The 15,141-nt window shown below is 44.3% G+C and overlaps 1 protein-coding gene and 1 long non-coding RNA gene across 5 annotated transcripts in view; one reads left to right on the forward strand and one right to left on the reverse strand.

Annotated features, from left to right (window-relative positions):
* LOC127395202 (AN1-type zinc finger protein 5-like) overlaps nucleotides 1–15,141 on the reverse strand; it is a 40,025-nt gene that overhangs the window by 15,746 nt on the left and 9,138 nt on the right. The window lies entirely within an intron of this gene.
* LOC127395226 (uncharacterized) lies at nucleotides 2,193–10,084 on the forward strand. Its single transcript, XR_007891760.1, has 2 exons — nucleotides 2,193–2,531; nucleotides 7,791–10,084. It is a non-coding gene; the product is annotated as an uncharacterized LOC127395226 (long non-coding RNA).

Genomic DNA, 15,141 nt, shown 5'->3' on the forward strand with positions numbered 1-15,141 from the left:
TTTCAATCTGGAAAGTCTCTCTCCTTCATTATTTCTCTCCTTCCTTACCTGGGGGGGGGTGGTGGAATCAAGAGCAACATTGTCGCTGGTTCAATTGCCGATCCTGAGTCAAACTGTGACACATCAGGAACAAAATAGGCACAGTGGGCACATGTCAACCTCAAGAGGTTCAACAAGGGCAAGTACAAGGTTCTGAATCCAGGTCAGGGAAATCCCCAATATCAATACAGGCTGGAGGATCAAGGGAATGAGAGCAGCCCTGCAAAGAAGGACTTAAGGGTGTTAGTTGATGAAAAGCTGGACACGAGCCAACCATGTGCAATCACAGCCCAGAAAGCCAACTGTATTCTGAGCTGCATCAAAAGAAGCATGGCCAGCAGGTCAAGAGAGGTGACTCTCCCCCTGTACTCCTGTGGGAAACTGTTCTTCTTCCCCACATCAGACTAAACAAAATGCCTTTTAAGTCAGCAAAGGCCTTCTGCTGATTACACCCAGCTAACTGACCAAAGATAGGCCTGCTGCTCAAGGACAAACGAAAGCAAAACAACAGGTGTGATACAATGCAGGAAGGATGGGCAACAAGTAATACATTGCTCTTGCTAGTTACGGCCCTAACTTGGGGCTCATGGACGCTCATTGGCTCTGGACAGTGACACTGACTGGACAGGTGGGTCATGGGGGTATAAAAAGGTGGCGAGTTTAGCAGGTGAGACTGAGGCCTGCTTGGACGCTTCTCGCCTGGTGCTGGGACTCTGCCAGGCCTGCTAGCCAGCCTGCTTGCTTGCCTGTCTGCCCTGGGAATTGAGCCTGAGCCTTAACGGTGAGTGTGCTGGGATTCTGACCCCTGAAGCACGGGGTCCTACCCGCAGCCGTCGGGGCCGGAGCCCCCCCCCCCGTTTTGCTGCCGGTTACCGGGGAAACCAAGCTGCTGCTGCGCCGCGAGGGGCTGCCCCCTCCCAAAATCACGGATTTCAAGATCCTGCCGTAGCTGCCTGCCCGGTCCACCTGCCGCTCTGCCCCGGGATTGGAGCCTGCCGCGTCCGCCTGCCTGCCTGCCGCTTGGGGGTCGCCCCTGTTACCGGGAAGTCGGCCCCCTACGGACCTGCTACCGAGCCCTGCCAGCTGGAAAAGAAGCCGCATCCCAGGAGCCACAAGCTACTGAAGGGTAAACACACACACAGACACGTTCTCTAACTTTCCTACCAGGCTCAACTCCTCCCTCCCTCTCCTTTGATCCACAACCCTCTCAGAAAGAACGCCTTAAGAGCATAGTACTTTTTGCATTACCTCCCTAAAAGACACATTACTTCCCCGATATATCCCTGGTAGCCATTTGCCATTTTTACATTTTCCCTAAACTTCATCCCTCAGTTTGTGTTAACCCTTAATAAACCGGTTAATTCGTAAACTAAACATTGGTCTCAATAGCAATTTGTGAGCGTGGTGGGGGTGTATTCTAACTACCACTCTAAGATATGGTCCCGCAGCGGCTGTTTCTCTGTGAGAGGCGAACACCACATGTGAGCCCTCGGTCTTATTCAACAGCCCCTCCAAATTGGGGGGGGAGAAGTCACGAAAACATCCTGACAGCCGCTAGCCCCCCCGGCATCGGCTCGTGACAACTCCACTCTGGTCAGACCCCACCTGGAGTACTGCATCTGTTAGAAATGAAATGTAATGTTGATTTTGCATTCTAGTGTTAGAAACGTAGTGTTGGGTTTGGTTCACATATATATATATACACACACTTTAGTGTTAGGAATATAATAGTTTGAGATAAGTGAGATATCTGCACATTCCAATTATACCAAGAGTGGTTTACGGCCAAGAAACTGAGGGACTTAATTGGGCTCCATCTGGGGGATCTGAACATGGAGAAGGATTTATGGCCCAAGATAAGGCCGAACAAAGCTACTTCTATGTTGCTCCTCAGGGCAGGATGACAACAGTAGATTGTTAATTGGGAAGGCAGCCAAGGGGGCAAGAAAGGTCAAAATTTGACCTTAAAAGGTAAAAAGTAACCTGCTAGAATGGAATGTGTAAACAGGGGCGGGAAACTTATAGGATAAGTTGAAGCGTCGGATAGGCTGTAAACCCTGGAGTACTCAGCCAGTGGGGAAACAGGGGAGGGAACTTTGCGTCGGGAATAGGGAATATAAACCGTTATTCACCTTGCTATGGGTGTGCCTACTTGCTTAGGTCACCCATTCTTGCAAGAATGTAAATAAACTGTGCTTCCCTGAAGGATCTGTGTGGGCCTGCTCATTGGCACGACAGACGTTTCTCACAAATTTTAGGGGCTCGTCTGGGAGCTGAAGTCATCATCCAGGGAGCCGTCACCTCTGAAGAACGGAAAGGTGCACCCCGTTGAGTTCAACGGTTCCGTGGATCGGCGGCGCTGGCTCCAGGGAGACTGACCAAGACCCGAGACTGGTTATAAACAGATCCCACGAACCACAGAGGGGGAAATAAAGGATAAAGGAAAGTAGGCGCCCTGATATCGACCAGGCAGACTCTGTGCACAGACCAAGGTGAGAAAATTGACCGTTAAGTATTGCCTTGGTCGTCGGGGCCGGGGTGAGAAAAATGACTGTTAAGTATCACCCTGGTGGTTTGAGACTCGTGTGTGTGTGTGTGTGAGTGAGACGTACGTTAGTACGAAGCGAGTGCGGAGTCCAACTTCGCGGTTCTGTTCTTCCGCGAGGAAAACAGCCGGAGAAGGACGAAGCGAGAGCAAAAGAGTGCAAGGAGAGTCTCGGGAATGAAAGAAAAGCGCTAGGCCTAGGGAGGATAAGGGAATATCCTCGGGAGCAATTCCTCCAGACAGTCCTTTAGGGAGGATGCTGCAGTACTGGGAAGTACTGGGAAGACATGTCAGGTACCAAAGGGAAGGATAAGAAGAAGATGATAAACTATTGTGTGTTTATCTGGACATGGGAACCCATACGGGGGCGGCATGTATTTAGGCCAAAGTATGGGTTGGATAATAGCTGGCTGTGCCAGGATTTGCATTTCTATGTGAATGCAAAAATTCCTTTTTCTTTGGAGGAGTGTGAGTATGCTCTGTGCTGGATTACAGAGCGTCCCCAGGACCGTCCTGTTAACCCTCCTCCACCTCCCCACAATCCTAAGCCCCAGGAGAGTGTTGTAAATCATTCCTCTACTTCACACACTCCTGTGAATTCCTCTCCCCCTTTACAGCACCCTGAGCACTGTGACAGCACTTACAAGGAAGCTGCAAGTGCTGCGAGTGCTTCCCCTTTGACAAACTTTCCAAAATTGAGAAGAAAATTGGAACAATGTAAAAGAGATTTGGAGAGTTTTCCCATACAAGGGGGCAACCACCGACAGGCAGGCTCGGTGGAAGCTGTTTCCCCTCCGGGAAGTACCTCTTGGTCCCGGACAGGTGGGATGTGTCAGTGCCCCGCTGACAAGCACTGAGGTACGGAACTTTAAAAAGTAAATGAAATCATTGGTTGAGGACCCTGTCGGCTTATCTGAACAATTAGATCAATTTTTGGGTCCTAATTATTATTCCTGAACAGAATTAATGTCCATCATGAATATTCTGTTTAGTGGAGAAGAACGGGGAATGATTAGACGGGCGGCTCTGCAAGAATGGGAAAGGAGAAACCCTCCCGGGCAAGGGGTAGTTCCCGCAGAGCAGAAATTCCCCAATGTGGATCCCAATTGGGATAATAATAACCCTGTACACCGGAATAATATGAAAGACCTGAGAGAACTAATAATACAGGGAATTAAAGAGGCTGCCCGAGATCCCAAAATTTTATTAAGGCATTTGAACTCCAGCAAGGGAAGGATGAGTTCCCATCAGATTTTTTACAAACGTTACAGGATCAGATGAGGAAATATTCAGGCATGAACCCTGAGGATCCGGTGACCCAGGGTTTGTTAAAAGTACATTTTGTTACTAAGGCATGGCCAGACATTCAAAAGAAGGTACAGAAAGTAGAAAGCTGGAGCGAAAAACCGCTTGAGGAGTTATTGAGAGAAGCACAGAAAGTGTATGTGAATCGGGAGGAAGAGAAACAGAAACAGAAGGTTAAAAGGATGGTTTGTACAATGGACCAGGTTGTGAAGCAGAGACTCGAACCCATAGTGCAAGAGAGAGAGAGAGAGAGAGAGAGTGGAAACGGAGCCGAGGAAAGAGAGAACGGAGAATGAGAGCGAGAAGTGCAGAACGAAGTAGGAAATTATCAGGACAAAGATTGTCTGGTAACCTCCCTTCAGCTGGATGTTATAACTGTGGCAAGCTGGGACATTTTAAAAAGCAGTGCCCAGACTTGAAGAGAGAAGGGAGAGTGATGTCAATGATGCATCTTGAAACTCAGGGGTTCTCTCAGTCCCACCCAGAGCCCTTGATAAATATAAAGGTGGGACCCCAGGAAGAAGGGGTAATCTTCTTGGTGGATACAGGAGCGAGCAGAACTTCTTTAAACTATGTTCCTCCTGGGCTAAAGTTAACCTGTCAACTAGTGTTTGTTGCAGGAATAGAGGGAGAAAAGTTTGGAGTTTTTACATTTGAACCTACAAGGCTTAAAATTGGGAATAGAAAAGCCCAGGGACAGTTGCTGTATGTTCCCGAGGCAGGGGGTAACCTATTGGGCAGGGACATGATTATACAATTGGGCTTGCAAATTAGAACTCACTCAGAATGTATGGTTATTGCTATGAATATGTTAACAGAACAAGATGAGGCTGGAATAGATCCCTTGGTGTGGGTCAGAGATGGTAGTAGAGGAGGCTTGAGCATAACCCCTTTGAAAATTGCATTGCAAAAGGCAAATGAGGTGGTGAGGCAAAAGCAATATCCCATCTCTATTGAAGGAAAAAGGGGTCTTCAGCTGGTAATTAAAACCTTGCTCAAAGATGGGCTATTAGAACCCTGCATGTCTCCTTTTAATACACCTATCTTACCAATACTGAAGTCTGATGGATCTTACAGACTGGTGCAAGACCTGAGGAAAATTAATGAAATTGTTAAAGTCCGGCATCCTGTGGTCCCTAACCCTTAAACAATGATGAGTAAAATACCACATGAACACCAATGGTTTAGTGTTATAGATCTCAAAGATGCTTTCTGGGCTTGCCCGTTAGATCCAGAAAGCCGAGACCTATTTGCCTTTGAATGGGAAGATCCTCAGACAGGGCGTAAACAACAGCTTAGGTGGACAGTTTTACAGAGTCCCCTACTTTATTAGGGCAAGTGCTGGAACAAGTTTTGGAACATTTTGAAACACCTCAGGGAAGTTTTATTGTTGTAGTATGTAGATGATCTTTGCCTTTCAGGAAGAGAGCGGCAAGAAATAAAACAAGCCACAGATTCACTTTTAAATTTTTTGGGTAAACAGGGCCTACGGGTCTCAAAGACAAAACTCCAGTATGTGGAGGAAGAGGTTAAATATTTGGGACACCTTATTTCAGGAGGAAAGCAGAGGATTAACCCTGAAAGGATCCAGGGAGTTGTAAATCTGCCACTTCCCCAGACAATATTGCTGCATGTGGAGCAGCTCTGGGAGTTCTCACCCAAGAATGGGGGGGAAGCAGCAGCCGGTGGCTTATCTGGCTAAACTTTTAGATCCAGTATGCCGGGGTTGGCCAGAGTGTGTGCAGACAGTGACAGCAACTGCCCTTTTGGTAGAAGAAAGCAGGAAATTAACTTTTGGGGGGAAATTAAGTGTAAGCACACCACATCAAGTAAAAACAACTGTGACTCAAAAAGCTGGTAGGTGGCTGACAGACTCTAGAATCCTGAAATATGAGATTACACTAATGGAAAAGGATGATTTAACTTTAAAAACAGAGTCATGCCTGAATCCTGCCTCCTTTTTATAGAAAGGTGATAATGAAAACTTAGAGTTAGAACATAGTTGCTTGGACCTAATAAAATACCAAAACAAGGTCCGACCAGATCTTAAGGATATACCTTTGCATGCAGGACTTCAGCTGTTCACAGATGGATCTTCAAGAGTAATTCAGGGAAAGCGGCACAATGGATATGCTATTGTAGAAGGGGTAAGCAGTGAAGTCAAAGAAATGGGGCGGTTACCTAATGGATGGTCAGCCCAAACATGTGAGTTATATGCTCTCAACCAAGCACTACTGATGCTAGAAGGCAAGGAAGGAACAATTTACACTGATTCCAGATATGCCTTCGGAGTAGTGCATACCTTTGGGAAAATCTGGGAGGAGCGAGGACTGGTAAACAGTAAAGGGAAGGAGTTGGCCCATGGAGAACTTATTCAGCAAGTGCTGCAAAATTTGATGCTGCCAGAAGAAGTAGCAGTAGTGCATGTTAATGGGCATCAGAAAGGAAACTCCCCACAAGCTAGAGGGAACAGGCTGGCAGATGAAACTGCTCGAGAAGCAGCCATGCAATCAGAAGTAATAACAATGAATTGTCTCATTCCTGAGGTGCCAGCTCCAAAGACAACTCCAATTTTTGAAGAAAAAGAGGCAATTAAGAAACTGGGGGCAACAAAACCAAATGGAAAATGGTTACTCCCAGATGGTAGAGAAATGTTAAATAAACAAACCATGAGGGAAATATTAGCTGTTCTGCATCAAAGTAGCCATTGGGGAACACAAGCCATGTGTGACCTGGTGCTACGAAAATATGGGTGCATTGGAATTTATACAATAGCTAAGCAAATTTGTGAAGGATGTATGGTTTGTAGAAAGATCAACAAAAAGGTGCTAAAAAGGCAAGCAACAGGGGGACGAGCTCTAGCTTTAAGACCTTTTCAGAGTATTCAAGTACCAAAGATAGGCAGAGCTAAATATTTACTGGTTCTAGCAGATCATCTAACAGGGTGGGTAGAAGCATTTCCTCTCAATACGGCTACTGCAGCAACAGTGGCAAGGGTAATCCTGGAACAGATCATTCCCAGATATGGGATAGTGGAAAATATTGATTCAGATCAGGGAAGTCACTTTATCTCTAAAGCGTTGAACAGCCTGGGTAAACTAAATTGCCTTTGACTAAGTGTCAAAGACATGATACATCATAGAATATTTGTTAGTAAATTCAATAGAAATATAGCCTAATAAAAGTTTACTAAAATAATGAATCTCTATACTAAGGGTTGCTTTTAAAACAAGGTGCTTTGTGAAACTATCAGTCAACTATGCCAAGCATCCTGTAGGTTGCGATAACATCAAGTCTTCTAAGACCCTGGGGCCTACAGACACACTGATGTGGATTCTGACCCACCTGGGCAATCTACCAGCGGGAGACTGGAACAGGACAGAGACAGGACAAAGATGACAAAGGACTAGAATCAACAAAGAACCCCACAGGAGACCCTCGAGCACGCATAATTACAAAGATAGCCAATTCCAGGAAATAAAATGACTATGTAGAAGAATTCTGGGAACTCATTGACATGGAACTGAATATGCATGTTTTTGGTGTATATTAGTAGGGGTGTTTCACTGACTCGTTGGAGCACTCATGGTGGATAATTCCCCAGTGCTGCCCAGCGCTGCGATAAAGAATGCCTGCTCAATAACAGCTTGTTTGTTATTGGGTCTTGATCTCGGAATCCTTACCCAGCCGCACCCAGCCTCCCACTGCGGTGAGGAGTGTTAGAAAGCAAGGGGGTTTGGAAGCTCCGAATTTTTGTTTCAGACATAAGGGTGTCACCTTATGAAATGTTGTTTGGACTGCCATATTTAGGCAAAGGTGATGGACTTCCACAGTTCAAAACTAAAGATGTTTTTCTGAAGAACTGTATACTCGGGTTGTGGTCTTCTTTGTCCTTCCTTAGGCACCAAGGGTTCTTGGCGCAGACTCCACCCTTGGAATCTGCAGTGCATCGATTTCAGCCTGGAGACTGGGTCCTGGTTAAATCCTGGAAAGAAGCCAAACTCCAACCAACCTGGGAAGGACCACTTCAAGTTCTGTTGACTACAGAGACTGCCATCTGGACAGCTGAGAAAGGGTGGACTCATTATACCTGACTCAAAGGATCAGTAGAGGCTCCACCTGAGAAGGAACAGTGGCAGGCCTACCCAGCTGAAAACCCCTTGTGCCTTAAACTGAAGAAGCACTAGAATTGATCCATGCTAACTGATGAAGTAGAGTTTGCAGTAATTCTGGTTATTGCAGTTATTGGGTTAATGTTTATCTGTTGTGTGGAAAAACATCGGTTCTGTGGGCATAAAAGGAGAAGAGAACCTTTTAGTGAAAATGAGGGGGATCATCATAATAGTGAGTTGTTGTCTGTGGATCCAAAAGTAGTAACCTTGACAGAGGTCAAGGATGTAAAGCAAACCTTTGAAATTGAAACTGGATATGGAGAGACAAATGCCTGGGTAGAATGGGTCAAATATACAGTGCAAAGTTTGAATCAAAGTAATTGTTATGCTTGTGCCTCAGGGAGGCCTATGGCACAGATAGTTCCTTTTCCATTGGGGTGGAGCAAAGACCCACAGGGAATGAAATGCATGATTGCTTGATATCAAGACACAACTGCATGGGGTGATGAGGCTTGCAAGTCTCTATCGCTGCTTTTTCCTGCTGTACAGATCAAGGACCTCAGAGTGCCTTCTGCTTTCTCTGTAGTGCCCGGTAACCATACAGCTTGTCTCTCACGATATCGGAGCTTTGGAGATGTGTATTGAGTCACTGAATGTGACTGGTGACAAAGCAGGAAACTACTCAGCTATGAGTGTCCCCAGGGCAGATCTGTGGTGGTATTGTGGAGGAAAAATTCTAAGGTCTGTGCTCCCTTACAATTGGAAAGGTACCTGTGCTCTTATTCAATTGGCCATTCCATTCACCCTGGCATATGTAAAAGAGCCTCATGTTGGGAGAGAGAGAACAAAAAGAGGTCTAGGGATATCATTTGATGATAGGATTTACATTGATGCTATTGGGGTCCCCAGGGGAGTTCCTGATGAGCACAAAGCTAGAAATCAGATAGCTGCAGGATTTGAGTCCTTCCTGTTCTGGTGGGTAACAGTAAATTATATTTATTATAACCAAAGGTTCATCAACTATACGAGGGATGCAGTCAAAGGAATTGCAGAACAACTGGATGCCACCAGTAGGATGGCATGGGAAAATAGAATAGCATTAGACATGATACTGGCAGAAAAGGGGGGTGTATGTGTAATGCTGGGGAATAAGTGCTGTACTTTTATTCCAAATAATACTGCCCCTACAATAACTAAGGCACTGCAAGGACTCACTACTCTGGCAGATGAATTAGCAGAAAATTTGGGAATAGATAGCTCACTCACTGGATGGTTAGAGTCCTGGTTTGGGAAATGGAAGGAGACGATAATTTCCATTTTAACATCCTTAATTATAATAACGCTGACACAATGCTATTATTAGATGAGCAAAATCCAGACTGTCTCTCCCCTGAAGAGAGATGTGAAATCATGTTGTTCGAACTAGAGGCATCTTACAAAACAACCTGAGATAATGCAAAAAGCAACAGTAGGGTAAATAAAAGAAGGGGGAATTGTTAGAAATTAAATGTAATGTTGATTTTGCATTCTAGTGTTAGAAACATAGTGTTGGGTTTGGCTCACATATATATATATATATATACACACTTTAGTGTTAGGAATATAATAGTTTGAGATAAGTGAGATATCTGCACATTCCAATTATACCAAGAGTGGTTTACGGCCAAGAAACTGAGAGACTTAATTGGGCTCCATCTGGGGGATCTGAACATGGAGAAGGATTTATGGCCCAAGATAAGGCCGAACAAAGCTACTTCTATGTTGCTCCTCAGGGCAGGATGACAACAGTAGATTGTTAATTGGGAAGGCAGCCAAGGGGGCAAGAAAGGTCAAAATTTGACCTTAAAAGGTAAAAAGTAACCTGCTAGAATGGAATGTGTAAACAGGGGCGGGAAACTTATACGATAATTTGAAGCGTCGGATGGGCTGTAAACCCTGGGGTACCCAGCCAGTGGGGAAACAGGGGAGGGAACTTTGCGTCGGGAATAGGGAACATAAACCATTATTCACCTTGCTATGGGTGTGCCTACTTGCTTAGGTCACCCATTCTTGCAAGAATGTAAATAAACTGTGCTTCGCTGAAGGATCTGTGTGGGCCTGCTCATTGGCGCAACAGACGTTTCTCACACATCCATCTCTGGAATTCTCAGCACAAAACAGACATGGAGCTGTTGGAACAGGTCCAGAGGAGGGTCACAAAGATGATCAGAGGGCTGGAGCATCACTCCTGTGAAGACAGGCTGAGAGAGTTGGGATTGTTCAGCCTGGAGAAAAGAAGGCTCCAGGGAGACTTCATAGCAGCCTTCCAATACTTAAAAGGGGCTTATAAGAAAGATGAAGACAGACTTTTTAGCAAAGCCTTTTGCAATAGGACAAGAAGAAATGGTTTTAATCTAAAAGAGGGGATATTCAGACTAGATACAAGAAAGAAAATTTTTTACAATGAGGGTGATGAAACACTGGAACAAATTGCCCAGAGAAGGTGTAGATGCCCCACCCCTGGAAACATTCAAAGTCAGGTTTGGTTGAGGCTTTGAGCAGCCTGATCTAGTTGAAGATGTCCCTGCTCATTGCAAGGGGGGTTGGACTAATTGCAGGGGGGTTGGACTAGATGACCTTTAAAGGTCCCTTCTAACCCAAACCATTCTATAATAATTGTGCTAGGATAAGGACCAACATAATCCTAGTACAAAAGCACATGAAAAATAAAACACAAATCTAAGTGTTGCATTGTAAATTTGGGAAGATTTACTTCACTCAGTCTGAAGATAAGATGCATCTTTAAAGCAGACAGAGGGGGAAATAGCAAGGTCACTGATGATTGGAAGTAAGCCACAAGCCACAGCATGACAGGTGTTCAACCTATACACATAAAGGTCCTACAAACAGGAAGAACAATGTTATTCTGACCCCAAAGTATTACAGCCACAGTAACTCTGAGACAACTTCTGAAAAAGTCATAACCACTGTAATAACTAAACTTTAAAAACTAACAGTGGTTTTCCTTACATAAACCAACACAGCTTGAGCAGTTCATGAAGGACTATATCCTGTGGGAGGGACCCATGCTGGAACAGGGAAAAAAAGTGCAAGGAGTAAGGAACAGCAGAGAGGAACTGTTATGAACTGACTGCAACCCTCCATTCCCCCCCACATTGCTTAGAATGGAGGGAGGAGGTAGAAGAGTCTGAAATAAAGGAGTGAAGTTGAGCCTGGGAAGAAGGGGGTGGGGGGAAAGCATATGTAGGTTTGCCTTTGTTTCTTACCATCCCACTCAATTTTTTTAATTGGCAATAAATTAAATTAATTTTCCCCCAGTTGAGTCTGTTTTGCCTGTGACTAATTGGTAAGCCATCTCCCTGTCCTTAATCTCAACTCACAAGCTTTTCCATCTTATTTTCTTCCCCTGTCCTGCTGAGGAGGGGGAGTGAGAGAGCAGCTGGGACGGCATCTAGCAGTCAGCCAAGGTCAACTTACTACACCTCCCCATATTCAAAGCAACCAGAAAGAGCTACCAAAGTAATACCAAGGAGGTTTTTAGACGCTTCCTCTATATCTAAACAAATTATCCAAAACAGGACCCTAGCAGTTTAACAAATTGCATTGACTGCCACAATAGTAGGAAGCAGTAAGCATACCAGTGAAGAGTAAAATGCCCGAGAGCATAAAAAACACACTTTTAAGCATTCTAACTATTCTTACATTAACATAATCCCCAACTCCCACCATGGAACAACTGGGAAAATTGAAACAGAAGAAGGAATAAAGATAATAATAAAGACAAAGAGGAGCCAGAAGTCATCAGAAATACATACCGCACTTCCACAGTACCAGAACTGAAAACTATACTACAGATTACATAATCCTTGTGCTGCACGCAACTGACTTTACATAAAGTTTGAGTCACTGAAAATAAGATGGACAGCATTTATTACGCTTTATCAAGCTTCATAAAGTGCTATGCTGATCTAGATGCCCATGATAAAAGGGTAAAAACTGCATTTTTAATTTGATGCTAAATAACTGGAATAAAACTATTCTGCAGCATGTAACTAATCTCCCACATACCCAACTATAACATGCACACTGAATATTTTTACTCTTACATCAATATAACAGATACTCCTGCTTGAGTATCACACTGAAATATGGCTTAATTTGGTTATAATCAAGACTTCATGTCTGTTGCACATCTCTTAAAAAGATACAATAGCATCCTATCAGCAACAAGCACAGGACCAGCAGTTGAGTCCTCAGTCTTATTTTTCAAGGTAGATAGATTCAAAACTTAATAGATCATTAGTCCCATTTCAGAATAGTTTCAATTGGAGACATTTAACTCAAGCTACAGCAGACATAGGACATTGGAAAATAATCCTGAAAAGAAAGTGGATATATCCGAGGATTTTATTGACAGCCACAAAGGAACTGTCTACAGATAGCATCCACAGTTAAATACTATAGCAGTGATTGAAAACAAAACAGAATCAGTTATTAAAACAAGAACCAAGCAATATAGCCTATTTATCATCTTGAACCTTCATAAGATAACTCATAAGATAGCTGTCTATTCAGCATCTTACTCAGATTATTATCTGCAACACGTATATATTATAGCTACTGGTTTTATCTAGAAGTGAGGGAAACCCATAACAGGGTCTCAACCTGCATGCAGGACAGCTGTAGCATTTAACATGAACTTATCCTATTGGCTTGGCACAGAGCCAAAAGACAAGTGAGCTAAATGTCAACTTCTAGAAATGGAAAGGGTAACCTACAACATAGATGGAGTAAGACAATGGAGTTAACAATATTTGGGGAAGATTTTTTAAACACTTATTTTACACAAAGCCATATGCATTTTAAGTTTTAGTTCACTTTATTTACAGGCAGAACTATTCCACAGCTGTGGCTTCAGTGATAACTTACCACACTGCTCCCTAAAACAAAGTTATTACTGAGTTAAGAAAAAAATTGTTATATGCATGCTGATACTAATTAAGTCTAGAAACACTGAAAAACCTGACAGGAAACTCATTCAGAAAGGCAGTGACCCAAAAAAGCAAAAAAAAAAGCTAAAAATATGCTATTACTTAATAAAATATTATTATTTAAACATACTTGTTTTCAGAACAGCTTGGGTTTAGTATGAACATCTCTAGAATGCTTCAAGTATAATCTGACCTTGGTCAAGACTAGACTAGAATTCAATCCTTAATAAAAAAGTGTAGAAGCATATCAAAAGCCTATAAAATGCAAGATATAACTGATGCCCAATTATTAATTGGAGTTTTGATACAAAGGCCTTTATATTTCACTGACTTGTGAACAGTTCATGAGATAAGCAACTGGACAGAACACATCACAATATAATTACAAAACAGCAACAAGCAAGAAAGTTGAACCAATAAATTAAAAGTACTACTGAAGCAGCTACCAGCAGAATATTAAAAAGGATTACTGGGAAAAGCAGTCAAGAACTCTGGAGCACAGGTAATATTTTCATATATCCTGCCAGTCAAAGGAAAGGGGACAGACAGAGCCAATCGGATCCAGCAAATCAGCAGCTGGCTACGTGACTGGTGCTACATCCAGGGGTTTGGCTATCAAGATCATGGGACCAGCTTTGACAAACCTGGTCTGCTGGGGACTGATGGAATCTACCTGTCAGAAAAGGGGAAAAGCATCCTCAGCCATAGGCTAGCCAAGCTGGTGAAGAGGGCTTTAAACTGATGTGGCTGGGGGGGAACCTCCATTCATCCCACACCCAATTTCATTGTGATGCCAGCACCAGTAATAGATGCTCAGAGCCTGTAGAAGAGGTGCAGATCAGCAGGGGAGCACCTGGAGTGCAGCATAAGGAAATCTCAGCCCCTCCAGCTGGTCAGTTACCTTCACTGGAGGCCCAGCTTAAATGCCTCTATGCAAATGCACGCAGCATGGGGAACAAACAGGAGGAGTTACAGATGCATGTGCACCTGCAGGGCTGTGATCTTACTGGCATCACAGAGACCTGGTGGGGTGGTTCCTATGATTGGAGCATCAGAGTGGAGGGTTATAAACTCTTTAGGAAGTACAGGCAAGGAAAACGAGGTGGGGGTGTTGCCCTCTATGTCAAAGATAAGCTGGAGTGCATGGAGCTCTCCCTGGGGACAGATGAGGAGCCAACTGAGAACTTATGGGTTAAGATTAAAGGGAAGGCAGGCACAGGTGACATTATAGTGGGGGTCTGCTACAGGCCACCTGACCAGGAGGAGAGTATACATGAGGCACTCTATAGACAGATAGGAGCAGCTTCACGTTCACAAGCCATGATACTCATGGCTAACTTCAATCACCATGATATCTGTTGGAGGGACAATTCCTCTTAAAAGCACAAACAATCCAGGAAGTTCCTAGAGTGTGTGGATGACAACTTCCTTTCCCAAGTAACTGAGAAACCAACAAGGAGAGGTGCTATGCTGGACAAGGAAGGGCTGGTGAGGGATGCTAAGCTCAAGGGCAGCCTTGGTTGTAGTGACCATGAAACGGTGGAGTTCAAGATCCTTTGGGCAGCAAGGAGGGCTCACAGCAAGCTTACTACCCTTGACTTCAGGAGGGCAGATTTCAGCCTCTTCAAGAATCTGCTCAAGAGTGCCATGGGATAACATCCTGGAGGGAAGAAGGGCCCACAGAAGCTGGCTGATAGTTAAGGATCACCTTCTCTAGGCCCAAGAGCAATGCATCCCAACTAAGAGAAAGTCAGGTAAAAACTCCAGGAGGCTGGTGTGGATGAGCAAGCAGCTCCTATAAAAGCTCAAACTTAAGATGGAAGCATATAGAGGGTGGAAGCTAGGGCAGATACCCTGGGAGAATTAGAGAGGTGTCTGAGCAGCTAGAGATCAGGTAAGGAGAGCAAAATCCCAGATGGAATTAAACCTTGCCAGGGATATGAAGAGCAATAAGAAAAGCTTCTATAGGTATGTTGGGGATAAAAGGACAACCAAGGAAAACGTAGGCCTTCTCCTGAAGAAAATGGGAGACCTAGCTACCGAGGATATTGAGAAGGCTGAGGTTCTCAATGACTTCTTTGCATCAGTCTTCTCTGGCAAGTGCTCCAGCCTCAGTGCAAAGGCCACAGCAGATGAAAGCAGGGACTGG

Source organism: Apus apus, chromosome W, assembly GCF_020740795.1.
Source record: "Apus apus isolate bApuApu2 chromosome W, bApuApu2.pri.cur, whole genome shotgun sequence".
Classification (NCBI taxonomy): domain Eukaryota; kingdom Metazoa; phylum Chordata; class Aves; order Apodiformes; family Apodidae; genus Apus; species Apus apus.